Below are 14849 nucleotides of genomic sequence, written 5' to 3'. Positions count from 1 at the left end.
GAGCCACACTATATTGTTCTGGAATAAAGAAAGTCTCTGATCAATGGGTAGGATTGGGTACTCAAGGACAAAACCTCATACATATGGACTGTTAAATTTTTATAAAGGAGCTGAAAACATGTAATGGAGTGAAAATCGCCTCTTCAACAAATGGTGCTAGGAAAACTTGATTATTTTGTATAATAAATTAAAGTGATCCATATCTCAAATCTTACACAAAAGCCAATTTAAAGTGAATCAAAGACTATAAAATTCATTGAGAAAAATATAGGCAGAATGCTCCAAGATATAGACCTCAAAGTTTCCTTCTAATACCATTGGCAAAGGCAGCAAAATCCAAAATAAACAAATTTGGCTACATCACATTAAAGTTTCTTTATGGCAAAAAATATAGGCAAAACTAAGAGACAGCTAGCTGAATGGGGAAAAATGTGTGAATTCAACCCATCAGATAAATGGTTGATATCCATAATCAATAATGCAATCACAAAGATTAACAACAGCAACAAAAATTCAAAAACTTTATCAAAAATTGAGAGAAGAAATTAACACGTTTCAGTGGAAGAAGGACAATTGACCAATCGGCTCATTAAAACGTGCTCTCAATATTACTTATCATTAGGAAATCCAAATCAAGATGACAACGAGCTATTATTTCACACCAGTGAGAATGACACGTGTCAAAAATAGTAGCAATAATCAGCTCTGGCAGGGACTTTTATCCACTGTTGATAGTAACACTGTGTGGTTCAACCTCTGTGGAAAACAGTACAAAAAGTACTCTGTAAATATAGAATTAAGCTTTTATATGACCTAGCAGGTCCACTTTTGGCCATCTACCCACAGGACTTAAAACTTTCTATTCAAAAGGAACATATGCACACCATTATTCATTGTTCATTTAGTAAAATAGCTAAGATGCAGAATTAACATAGGTGTCTAACAACAGATGAATGTATTATGAAGATGTAGATTATATATGCATATTATATATGGTATACATATACATTAAATATATTTTTAAAAACAACTAAACAAAATCACCAACTAGGAATATAGTTCCCGGTGTTAATAATGTGACCACATAAAATAACACCTATTTGAAGTATAGAGAGGGGATGTCTACTTAAAACTGTCATTAATTGTTTACAACAGAAGAGAGTAAGCTGATATACATTTTGTCCTACAGCTAAAGAAGAACAGATGTTTTGATTGAGCAGTGTCAAAAAGTAACTGCTATTTTTATAGAATCTAAGGGAAAATTCAAAAAGAAATTATGGGATTCCATGATTCCAGATATTTAAATGAGGCAAAAATTAGCCACATGTTTAAAGTGTTTTTCAAAAAGTTGTTTCATTTGATTTACCTCCAGAATATGTATTCTAGCCTTTTTCACTTGCTTTATTAACAGATCAAGAACTGATGTGTAACAAACCACAGTGTTGTGGGCACTGATTTGATATTCTTTATGAATATGAGATAGAAGTATATTTTTTCAGAGAATGCTTCTGAATTAAATAGAATAGTCCAGGTGTGCTCTCTTGTGAAGAGAAAAAGCTTCTATTTATGTCCTCTTCTTTTAAGAAAACTGTTTCCAGGGAATGGGAAGAACCTGTGATTACAAATCAAAGCCCCCCATTGAACTGCTTCCTGATTCAATTCCCCATGACATCAGTGAAGTTGGAAGCTGAAATGATGCAAATGAACAGCTGTAGAACATACTGACAAACCCCTTAGATTGTTCTGAGGGAGTTTCATTTATTTAATAATCCCAGTTACTTCCCATGATTGTCTAAGATGCCATCAATTTGGAACTACCAATTTGGGTACAATATACTCCCCTCAAATCAATTTCCACATAATTCTGTTATGAACATATTTCAAGCTGATAAAATATGCATTGTTCCACTTACTTTTCTGCATTAGTATACATAGGTTTTATAAGAATAATATCTTTGTGGTAATCTCTGGCTTGCCCACATATGACAAAATAAAAATGCACCACTTTTTAGGAAAGTTGAAAAAAATCTTAAGATGAGTATTAGCTGTAATGTCGCTTGTCTTAAATAAATTATAAAATTAAATAATTAATAAACAAATATGCAAGCAGAATATTATAGGGGAGTAAATAAATCTACCAACGTTCCCACAAAGTAGCATTTATCTAAAAATGATTAGCTGGTTGGAAATTTGCATTGTTGGTACACATTTTATAAGAATGATATCTACACCCTGTCCTGTACTCTACTCTCAACCAATATTTATGAATATGCATTGATAAAACATTTCCTTTTGGGGGTAGGGACAATGGCTGGACCACTCCTGGTGATGACTAGGGAATACTCCTGGCTCTACACTCAGAAATTAGACCTGACAGTTCACAGTTCATACAGAATGCCAGGGAGTGAAGCCCAGTTGGTTGCTTGTAAGGCAAGTGATCTACCAGATCTACTACAACTCCATCACCAAAACATTTATTGGAGTCTAATTTGACACGAATTCGACAGTATCTTAGAGAGGCAGACAGTTAAATGCAAGGCCCCATGGCAAGAAGTTTAGGGATGTAAAATTGAAGCTATGATCTAAAACATTTAATCTACCACAGGACCAAAAGAAGCTCCCATATAAAGGCTGAATCCCTTTGTACATGCAGCAACAGAAGCCTAATAAGATTCTGGAATAAACAATGGTGTAGGAAAGGCTAGACTCTTTTGGGAGAGGAGAAATTTCAGAAATTACCAAAGGTGAGAATAAGAGCATTGCAAGAAAACATCCAAAGTTCAAAGCTCTCCACCATAATATACTAAAAACTCATGCATACAGAAAACTCTAGACCAAGGAAATTGCTCAATATTCATCTCTCCCACCTCTGAAGAAGTCAGTCCTTTTTTCTTCTCTTTCTCCCTCCCTCCTTCAATCATCCCCTCCTTCGATCCTTTCTTCCTTTTGGCTTTACTCCATTGCACCCTTCTCATGCTGCTTTTCTTTCTGTGCAATTTTCTGTTCAAAATGCAAATTTTCCACAGGATGGGTGTTGGCACATTGTATGAGTAAAACCTGATCATGAACAGTTTTGTAACTGTGCATATCACTGTGACTCAATTGAGAGAAAGAGAGGAGATAGGCTAAGAAGCTCATCTAACATGAGATTGATCCTGGTTTGATTCCCTAGTATTGCACATTATCCCTGAGCACTGCTGGGTATTGTTCAACCCTCACCAGAAATAAAATGAGAACAATGAAGCTTTTTCCAAAAAATAATAATCTTTAAAAAAATCCTAAATTTCCGCAGCTCTACTCAAACCTCTGTGAGATCCTACAGTTCTATGTTATATCTGTACATTCCATAGTACAGAGAAAATTACTATTATAAGTGTGCAATTTGTGGGGTAGAGTAGTAGTGTCATACATCCACTTACAGAAATGCCTGCATCAGTTTAGTCTTGATCCAGGAAGTACTACACCAAAATAGTGGTGTGTAACTCTTATGCTATAAATATGATACTCATCATAAGAAAGATAAGAGGTATTAAGACTGAAGAGAGAAATCTTCAGTGGAATATGTTTAATTCCAATTCTATGAGGAGCATATCTGAAGGAAGTAATGTTGTTCATACAAATGAAACATTGCTATAAACTCAGAACTTACAAGATGCATTAAAAACACACATGCAGCACCTTTGATCTTTTCTCCATTAAAGGCAAGAAAGTACAATCAAATCAATGGAAATAAGTGCAATGCAGGACACATGAACGATGGACTAAGTTCTCATAGAAGTCTGGAAATAATGACACTTCTTTTTGTTTAAATTTTATTGAATCACCATGAGATAGTTACAAGCTTTCATGTTTGGCTTACAATCTCAAAATGATCAAACACCCATCCTTCCACCAGTGCACATTCCCCACCACCAATATCCCCGGTATACCCCACATTCCTCAACCTCCCCCTGCCTCCATGGCAGACAATATTCCCCATACTCTCTCTCTACTTTTGGGCATTATGGATTGCTACACAGACACTGAGAGGTCATCATGTTTGGTCCATTATCAACTTTCGGCACGCATCTCCCATCCCAACTGATTCCTCCAGCCATCATTTTTTTAGTGATCCCTTCTCTATTCCATCTACCTTCTCCCCTCCACTCATGAAGCAGTCTTCCAGGTATGGAGCAATCCTCCTGGCCCTTATATTTACTGTCCTTCGGTGTCAGCCTCATGTGATGTTATTCTATAGTCCACAAATGAGTGCATTCCTTCTATGTCTGTCCCTCTTTCTGACTCATTTCACTTGACATGATACTCTCCATGTCTATCCATTTATAAGCAAATTTCATGACTTCATCTCTTCTAACAGCTGCATAGTATTCCATTGTGTCAATGTGCCAGTGTTTCTTTAACCACTCTTCTGTTTTAGGGCACTCAGGTTGTTTCCATATTTTGGCTTTTGAACAGTGCTGCAATGAATATATAGATACAGATGTCATTTCTACTGCGCTTTTTTGCATTCTTGGGATATATTCCCAGGATTGGTATTGCGGGGTCATATGGAAGCTCAATTTCTAGTTTTTGAAGGACTGTCCATATTGTTTTCCAGAAAGGCTGGACCAGTCTGCTTTCCCACCAACAATGAAGGAGAGTCCCTTTTTCCCCACATCCATGCCAGTACTGGTTGCTTTTGTTCTTTTGAATGTGTGCGAGTCTCTGTGGTATGAGGTGATATCTCCTTGTTATTTTGATTTGCATCTCCCTGATGACTATGTGGAGCATTTTTTCATGTGCCTTTTGGCAACTTGTATTTATTTTTTGAGGAAACTTCTGCTCATTTTTCTCCCCATTTTTTGATGGGGTTGGAGGATTTTTTCTTATACAATTCTACTAGTGTCTTGTATATCCTGGATATTAATCCCTTATCAGAAGGGTATTGGGTAAATATTCTTTCCCATTTTGTGGGCTCTTTCTGTATTTTGGTCACTGTTTCTTTTGAAGTGGAGAAGCTTCTTAGTTTGATGTTGTCCCATTTGTTTATGTTTGCTTCCACTTGCATGGTCAATGCTGTTCCATCCTTAAAGATGCTTTTAGCTTCAATGTCATGCCTGCATTTTCTTCTATGAACCTTATAGATTTACGTCTGATATTGAGGTCTTTATTCCACTTTGATCTGATTTTTTGTGCCTGGCATTAGACAACTCCCATAAATGAGCTGGGAAATAATGACACTTTTTTAAGAATTATCAACAGTCTCTTGCTGGGGAGAAATTACATATAACAGAGAACTTAGTTACCCTATATGTCATATAGGTTAAACTGAATGAAATTCTCTGTGTCTAGAAAGACAGTATGCCTACAGAGACAATACTTGCCTTACACATGGCCAGCCTAGATTCAATAGCATCCCATATTGTCCCCTGATCTCCTGCCAGGAGTGATTCCAGAGTACAGAATCAGGAGTAAGCCCTGATTACAGTTGTGTGGCTCAAAACCCAAATAAATAAAATACACTGACTATCATTTTCTTTATAGCTCACACTACAACGTACATTACATGATTAACAGTATAAATTATATTGATAGTATAATATAGTATGATTATACTATACTACATTTTAGTTTATAGTATACTGAGTTTAATAAAAATGTTTTAAAAAGGCAAAAAATAGTATACCAAATCTATGTTATAGTTTACATTGGAATTTTACTCTATGTTTTATATGCATGATGATCTGCATTCAAAGGGGATATTCTTTTTTTCTTCCCTAACCCCCTCCGCTACAAAGGGGATATTCTTAACTGTGTAAATATCAATTACTGAATTGTGGATGAGTGGGGAGGAACTACACAGCCTGAGGTTAGCCAAAGGAGTGACATTAGATATTAACGAACAGAGAATAAACTCAAGTAAATCATGTTCCATTCAGAATATGTTCTTTATCAAGGAATATAGAATAGCATCCTGATATTTGTTGTTAATAAGTGCTCAGTATAGAGATTTATAGAAAGCCCCTTCTTGGGCTCTTTTATCACAGCTCCTTATCCTGTGCTCCAGTCTGCTATGTCGCAAGTTACAGTCAAATTTGTGGTTGGAATTAACATCTCTCCTTCTGCATCAGTTGCCAAGAGACACTTAAGCAACAAGAAAATAGGATCACATTATTTCTTCATTTCAGCAGATAACAATACAAGCTACACTTATTTAAAAGCCAACTTAATGCATCACATGTACTGATAAATTAAGGACAGATTCCTTTGAAATCAGGTAAAGGCAAGAGTTTGACATAAAAAATGGGGACACAAAAATAGGTTTAACACCATGCCTAGGTCCTTGCTGTCTGGCAGTGACAGTTTCACACTTTTCCCTAAACTCAGTCTTCAAAAATGCATTTCTAACAGTTAATAACAACAGAATTTCGGAAGAAGAAAACACTTTTCTTATGCCAAGATTCTGAAACAATTACTACATAATTTTGTATAAAAAGCATTTTTCCAGACTCTAGTATCTGCATTTTGAGCATTGATACTCATATGGTCACCCCCCCCAACACACACACACTCACTTAAAAAATGTTTGTGGCAGGATATCTCTAAAATTATATGAAAATGATGTCATCATGCCAAAGTAATGGAGTCAATTTTCACAGTATTCATTCAATCAGCATAGTCAGGAACCTAGTTTTAGAGAAGCTAAGACTTTTAGCTGCACTTTTATTTTAGAGCAATTTCAGCTCAGACATTTCACTCAGAAACTAGATTAAAGAGTAAGATACACTGACATACTAAGTACAATCCTTACAGAGCTCTGTTCTATTCACTACCTGTACAAATATCTCACCACTTAACCACGGTGCTTTGAGGAAATATATTCCCACATTTTATGCCTCACATAGTAAGTAAACATTCCAGAGGGCAGGCCAAAGAATGTGCATACTTAAAGTATTCTATCCATTCTCATATTCTAATTAATTGCTAATTTTCAATTTGTAGATTCTTATGTTTGTGGTTGTGTCTCATAATTATGTAGGATAAATGTAAATTGTCATTTTTCTGAAGATATCACTCAAAGAGTAACTCTGAGATATCACATGCATTTTCAGCATGGGAAGAAATGGGCAGTCATCATGAGACAGAATCTAAAACATCTTTTCTCTTTGTGTTCAAGTGGTATGATAGTGTGGTTATAAGTGCAGGCTCCAACATCAGACCACTTGGGTCAAATTATGGCTTTGAACCATCCTACCTGTCTCAAATGGCGAAGCTACTAAAATTCTCTCCGCCACAATGTCCTTCTCTTCATAATGTAAGTAATGATACCATCTGACTTCAAGGACTTTTATATGCCTTACAAGGTAATTTATTCATCTAAGTGTTACAAATATTAGCTTCATGACATTCCACCACTGTCACCATTTAAGCTCAACTATAAGCCTAACTTCAGAGACTCCTCAGTAAATCTCAAAAGAAATCAACTAGCCACATAAATTTCTCAGATACACAGTTCTTTGGCTGAAAACTCTGGGGTGACCTCAGGAGCAAAACAGGCTCAGTCTTCATCCTGTTGAAGCCCCAGAAGTAGTACTCACACCCCAATAACTGCTGCCATGCCTATGGGCAGACTCTACCACCTACCTGAGCTCCTCAGGGGTGTCAAATTGCCAAAACTTTCAGGTACACTGGATTAGTTTGGCTGAGAACTCTAGGACTTATCGAATTAGGGGTGCATAACCTTCCCCCAACCCATTCACACTTCCAGGAGCCACACCCACATTCCACTACCATTGCTATGTACATTCACTGCCCAGTTAAATATACTGGATTGTTTGGAGCCCATGGCCACAAATACAGCCACCTAATATCTCCAAATTCTACAGTACTAACATCCCAGTAGAAGCACACAAGATTGGACGGAAATGTCATATAGAAGTCAACTAAGCTCGATTAACAAAAACATCAACACAGATGGTTGAACTAGCAACAACACCCTAGTAAACCCTCAAAGAACTGAGTGATCCCATTGTGAGATGCAACAATTTTCACAAATTTTGTTTTACTGATCTAGTTTTTGATAATCCCATTAGTCTTTTAGTGGTAACAAGCAATATAAAATCAATTATTTTGGACCTGCTATGAGAGCAGACTTGAGGGGTGATTGGGAAAATGGGAATAATGGTGGAGGGAAGGTCACAGTGCTGGTGGGATTGGGCTTTGATTAGTGAATGCCTGTAATAAATGCATTATGAACAACTTTGTAAACCGCAATCTTTAAATAAAGCAGAAAATATTAGCTTCAGGTATAATATTTATACTTTCAATGATTTTTGCATATGTCTTATAAGAAAAAAATGAATCCGTTATCTCACACAATTGACAGTATAAAATTTACACAATCAGAATTAGTTTTTCAATTTTACTCTAAAGTTCATTAAACAGATAATAGTAAACCATTTAGTGGGTTCAGACCTCCTAGCCTTCCTAATATGTATAAAGTTTCTTTTCAATCCCAATTCAATGTCGTCTTGGACTGTGAATTATTACTATATAAATCATAAATGAAAATATTTAGTTTCCTTAATACATTATTTTTCACTAACAGATCTGTTTCTTTTATATTGGCCCTTCAAATAATAACCCTCATCTCAAAAACGCTAGCTCTTTCAAAATATGAAAGAACATAAGAACTATTTGCTGGGAATATGGAAGAAAATATGTGCACGTGCTATGGGATTTTAAAATGTCATTATTTTTATATTCACATTTCCTGTTTCCAAAATTTATGTGGCAAGTTCCCAACTCTTCAAAGGAGATGCTCAAATAACAATAGATAAACATACAAAGGGGATATTTCAAACCTACACTTATATTAATAGATAGCCATCATTATTTACCTCATATCAAGTTGGAGATTTTGAAAATAGAGCTGAAAGTGAAGGCAATTGAAATCGAGCTCCACTGTAGTCATTACAAATGGAGAATCAGTTAAGGGTTGCTTCACTTATCACCATAAGCCTGAAGTGGTAAAAGACTTCACATGCATCCTCTAGACAAGTGGAAGGAAGGTAGGAACAGTTTTGACACTAACCAGAGATATCTTAAGATTTGAGTTACTGATCTGGGGTGTCAGAAAATAAGATCAGACTATATTTAGAGATACATTCTTAATGATTGTGGGGTCACCATTGTGTAACTGGTAGACCAGAGGTTGTCCATATGAAAAAGATAAATAGATTTGAAAGATCTTAAATTTTTGTAAGAAGACTGGATGGATAAGGTGATTCTATCAGTAACAGCAGCTAAGCATAAATAGTCGAGTGTGAGGTCAAGAAAATGGCTCAAGGGTTAGAGCATAAGACTTTCATATTGTAACTCTCTAGCTTAATCCTTGGCACCATATGTGCCCTTGAGCTGTTATATATAGCTGGGAGGTCCCATATCACACGACATTACTGGGCATAAGCATTGACCCATTTGGACCCAATTGACTGAGAGTATCACTAGGAATGACGTAGGATCCCTTGAGCTTTCCTTGGGCAGCACTTTCACACACACACACACACACACACACACACACACACACACACACACACACACATGAGAGAGAGACCTAAAAATAAGAAAAAAAAGTTTCCTGGATCTCAGAGAATACAAGCAAGTATTCCCATTTCTCATTTATTAAAATACATTTAATCACTAAGTATACCAAAAATTAGACCACTTTGATTATGTTCCAAGTCCAAATACAGCTTCAAACATCTATTATAGCCAGATAAAATCAATGATTCTGATCACATTGGAATTTTCTGTACCTCCTAACTTCTAGCACCTCTTTTTACAATGGAATGGGCAAAAATTGAGATCTCAAGTGAAAATGTGTGGCAAGAAAAGAGAAAGAGCTCATAGAGTCAAAAAAATAAATAGATCATTCTCATGATTCCCTCAATGAACATGTACCAACCTCAGCAGTTCTATGTTGGTAGAAGAAAAGTTTTAAAATTGAGTATTTTATGGGCCAGATATTACATCTATTATAAGATGAAAGTCTGTGAATAAAAGAATTAGAAAATCATCATATACTAAAGATAATATTTAAAAGTTGGTGGGGCTGGAGCTGGTACAGTGGGCAGGGCATTTGCCTTGCATGCAGCCGACCCGGGTTTGATTCCCAGCATCCCAGCCAGTAGTAATTCCTGAGTGCAGATCCAGGAGTAACCCCTATGAATTGCCGGGTGTGACCCAAATAGTAAAAAAAAAAAAAAATTGGAAAGCTAAAGGTAAGTAATTGAAAAAAAGCTTTCCATATTTCACTGAAATGTTGATATAGTATATTAGATATGATGAACCATGCATGAGGCATGCTACAATAGATCAAAACTTAAGAGAGAGATGCAATCAAAAGCACATAAAAATCTAGATGGAATCCTTAAAATATGTACACATAATCACAAGAAGAAATTGAGAGATTCTATATGGAACTGGAGAAGTTCTACAAAGAAGACCACACCTTCTACAAGGTCATTGTTGGTGATTTTAATGCCAAGAAAGGTCCAAGAAGGTCGTCCGAAGAACTCCACATTGGGACCCATGGCCTAGAATGGAAGGATCAGGGTGAGAGACTGTCTGAGTTCATCATGTCGACCAAGACCATCCATGCTAACTCACAGTTCCAGAAGGTCAAATCTAAACGCTGGACATGGGAGAATCCCGGTGGACAGTTCCACAATGAAATTGACCACATCATATTCAATCGAAGGTTTTGCCTGACCAATGTCACTGTTGTCCCAAAATTTCAAATGGGATTGGACCACTGTCTCCTTCGTGCAAAATTCTACTTCACAAAGCACGGAGAAAAGTCTGCAAAATTTAAGTCTAAGAAGGCAACTCCCAGAATGACCACCAACTGGGAGCTCTTTGGCACTATTGCAGCAACATGGGATGATGCCATCCTTGACAACATCAACAAGGATTACGATTGACTGGTTCAGCACCTCCATGTCTGTGCAAAGAATGCCGAGAGTGAAAAAGCTACAAACAGACCCCTGTCTTTGGAAACTCGAGCTCATTCATCAACGTGGTTTGGCGCGAGCCTCAGGCAACCACAAGCTAACGTCCGAGCTCACAAAGCTGTGCAGAGAAGCGATAAAGGAAGACCTCAAAGAGAGAAGAACAGTTGTGTTGGCCGATGAGGCAGAAGCTGGGAACAGTATTCGCAATGCTCGCCTATCCTTCACCAACCTCAAGACCAAGATGACTGCCCTCTGAAGTCTTGATGGATCAATCACATCTTCCAGAAAGGCAATGGAGAGGATTATTCATGACTTCTACTCGCATCTCTTTGACAGCCATGTCCACCTGCCACATACCAAATGTCACAGAATGGATATGTCATTCCCAATGTCCTCCGTTCCAAAATCCAACACTCAATTTCATTAGTAAAGATGAGTACAGCACCTGATCCAGACAAGGTCAGATCCGAACACCCGAAGAATCTGCTGCCAGTACTCATCAATACACTGGCTCGGCTCTTTACACTCTCCCTGTCTGAATGCAAGGTTCCAACTCAGTGGAAAACTAGTAGGACCGTTCTGTTGTACAAGAAGGGAGACATCCGGGGCTGGAGAGATAGCACAGTGGGTAGGGCGTTTGCCTTGAATGCAGCCAACCCAGGTTCGATTCCCCGCATCCCATATGATCCCCCAGGCACCGCCAGGAGTAATTCCTGAGTACAAAGCCAGGAGTAACCCCTGAGCATTGCCGTGTGACCCAAAAAAGCAGAAAAAAAAAGAAATAAAGAAGGGAGACATCCACGACATCGGCAACTATCGTCCAATCTGCCTGCTGTCTGTTGTCTATAAGTTTTTCACTCTTGTCATCATGAACAGAAGAGGCAGAACACTAGATGAAGGACAACCATGCGAGCAAGCCGGGTTCTGAAGGGGATTCAGCATGATAGATATATCCACACATTGACCAAACTCATTGAAGTTTCTCGAGAGTTCAAGATTCCACTCTAACGTTCATCAACTTATAAAAGGACTTCGATTCTATTGAGACTGAGGCGGTCATCGATGCCCTAGCCAAGCAGGGCATTCAAACTCAGTATATCAAAATCCTTTGCGAGCTGCATTGTGGATTCACCACCAGGATCTCACCATTCTACAAGGAAGTGATTATTGATGTAAAGAGAGGGGTGCAGCAGGGTGATATTATTTCACTGAAACTCTTCAGTGCCACCCTGGAGAACATCATGCCATGACTGGAATGGGAAGGAATGGGAGTGAAGATAGATGGTTGGCAATTGCACCATCTCTGCTTCACTGATCACATCGTTCTCATAATGCCAAATGTTAGCCAAGCGGCACAAATGCTGGCCGACTTTGACCAGGAGTGTGGAAAGGTAGGATTGCAGCTGAATCTCAACAAGACGATGCTCATGAAAAATGAACTAGTCCCTTAAGCTCCATTTGTTCTCAATGGAACGGACATCTCTGAATGCAGCAGCAATGTGTACCTGGGTCGAGAAATCAACATGAGGAATGACTTGGTGCCAGAACTGTGCAAGAGGAAGAGAGCAGTGTGGAGTGCCTTCAGGAGCATCAAGTAAGTGGTTAAGAGGAAGAAGAACCTCCGACTCTGTGCACATTTTTTCGATTCCACCATTCTTCCTGCACTGACGTACGCCTCAGAGACCTGGGCCCTACGCAAACAGGATGAAAACACTATTCGGGTATCCCAAAGAGGAATCAAAAGAGCTATGCTAGGAGTATCACATCTCACTCAAGTGAGAGAAGGAATCCAGAGTGCTGATCTCTGTCCATGGTCAAGAATCAGGGATGCTGTCTCGTTTGCCAAGGTATCAAAAATCAGATGGGCCGGTCATGTAATGCGATTCGGAGACGACCGTTGGACTAGAGCTGTTATAGACTGGATTCCACGGGATGTCAGAAGACCGCGTGGCCACCCACCAACTAGATGGTCAGATTTCTTTGTCAAATCTCTGAATGAACGATTTGAGGCTCTTTCTGTTCCTGGAGCAAGCAGATATCATTGGACTGCATTACCATGAGGCAGGGACAAATGGCGAATTTACTGGCGCCCGCTCGAGCAAATTGAAGATCAATGGGAGGCAAGTGATACAAGTGGAGTGAAGAATCACAAGAAGTCAAGAAGAATAAAAGCATATGAAAAACAAGAAACTGTTTAGTGAAAATCAGCAAGATAAGGAGATAGAAAGTCTCCTCCTTTGCTACTTCACTAAAGATGACAATCAGGCACCTATCTATGTAAAAAATAGCCATGGAAGACTTCAATAATTATTTTAGAAGCTATGGCAATACAGGGCAGAAAAATTAGAAGCAAACATAGCTATTAGTTATTCATTAAAGATAGAAGCCTGTTTATTTATGACTAATGTCTCTATCTCCTAAACTTGCTTGCTCCAGGAACAGAAAGAGCCTCAAATCGCTCATGTTGTGCCTTAGAAAAGGAAAAATCAGTCCATTAGTTCCCCAAGAGGGGAAGCAAGATAAGCAAGATCATGTCTTTTCTGGCAATGCCTGAAGGGTGCACTTGGTTTTCACTCCCCCATATAGTGCCTTGGATAGAAGAGCAAAGATGAGATACATGGAGGTGGTTTTATTCATTTTTTATGGTTCCTTGTTATTGAACCACTGTGAGATAGACCTTACAAGGCTGTTCATGATCAGGTTTCAGTCATAAAGTGTTCCAACACACATCTCTCCACTAGTGTACATTTCCCAGCATCAGTGTCCCCAATTTCCCTCCCATTGCCCCTCCCTACCCCCAACCCTGCCTGCCTCTATGGCAGGCACTTTTCTCCTCTCTCTTTCTTTCTCTCTCTCTCTCTCTCTCTCTCTCTCTCTTTCTCTCTCTGGGCATTATGGCTTGAAATATCTTATAGGAGACAGATTTCTAACGAAAAGAGGAGCAGCCGCGTCTGTTTCAGTGACACCAAGCAAGTCATCATTGTTACAATGGTCTGCTCTGCAGAGCGACTTAGCAGACATCACTGCAACATCATCATCAGTCCTTAAAGACACAAGAGACAGCATCCTGTAACACACACACAAAACTTTCACTGCCTAAAACCCTAAAGTGTTAGCTGACACAGACAACCACAGCTTTCGCTTCTAGGCAGCAGAACACAGCAGACAGCCTGCAGCTTTTGATGCTCACAGTCCTACAGTCTTTTCAGCTTTGCATATCCCAGATGCTCTTCTGAGAAACGCTGGTCTCCTCCTCCAGGCAATGCTACGACTCTGAGTGCCCTGGCTCTGAGCTCCAGCATGGCCACCACATGCCCCCAGAGTCATGAGACTCTTGGGTCTCCTCTAGGCAGTGTTTCTATCTTGAGAGCCCTGGCTCTGAGCCCCAGAACGGCCACTACATGCCTTCAGTTTCAGTTCCAGCTTCCAAGTGTTTGCAGCCAGTCCTCACTACTGCAAACTGTGCTAACACACATTTTTCCAACAGTCGAGAGCCCTACAGCCAACTTAAAGCAGAATGTATATGCCCACAACTGACCCCGGGAGCTAGATCTACACGGGCAGATGCATCTCCCACAGCTATGCCTATTAACTATCAGTACTCTGGCCCTCCTGCTCAACCAAGATGCCATTGAAGACACCCATATCCTCACAGAGAAAATTAAGTCATTGTACTTTTGGTCTAAGCCCACATCAATATTACCAGTATATACCTAAATGGCCTTCAAAACAAAAATGAAACAATGTAGTCCCACTTCAGAACTAGATCTATTGCATACCTCTATGCTTGCATCCCATGACACAAGATCTGGAGCCATGCACGACACTATTCCCCTCTACCCAAACTATCGCCTC

Source organism: Sorex araneus, chromosome X, assembly GCF_027595985.1.
Source record: "Sorex araneus isolate mSorAra2 chromosome X, mSorAra2.pri, whole genome shotgun sequence".
Lineage (NCBI taxonomy): Eukaryota > Metazoa > Chordata > Mammalia > Eulipotyphla > Soricidae > Sorex > Sorex araneus.
The sequence above is the reverse complement of the archived record's forward strand: the minus strand, read 5'-3'. Positions refer to the sequence as shown.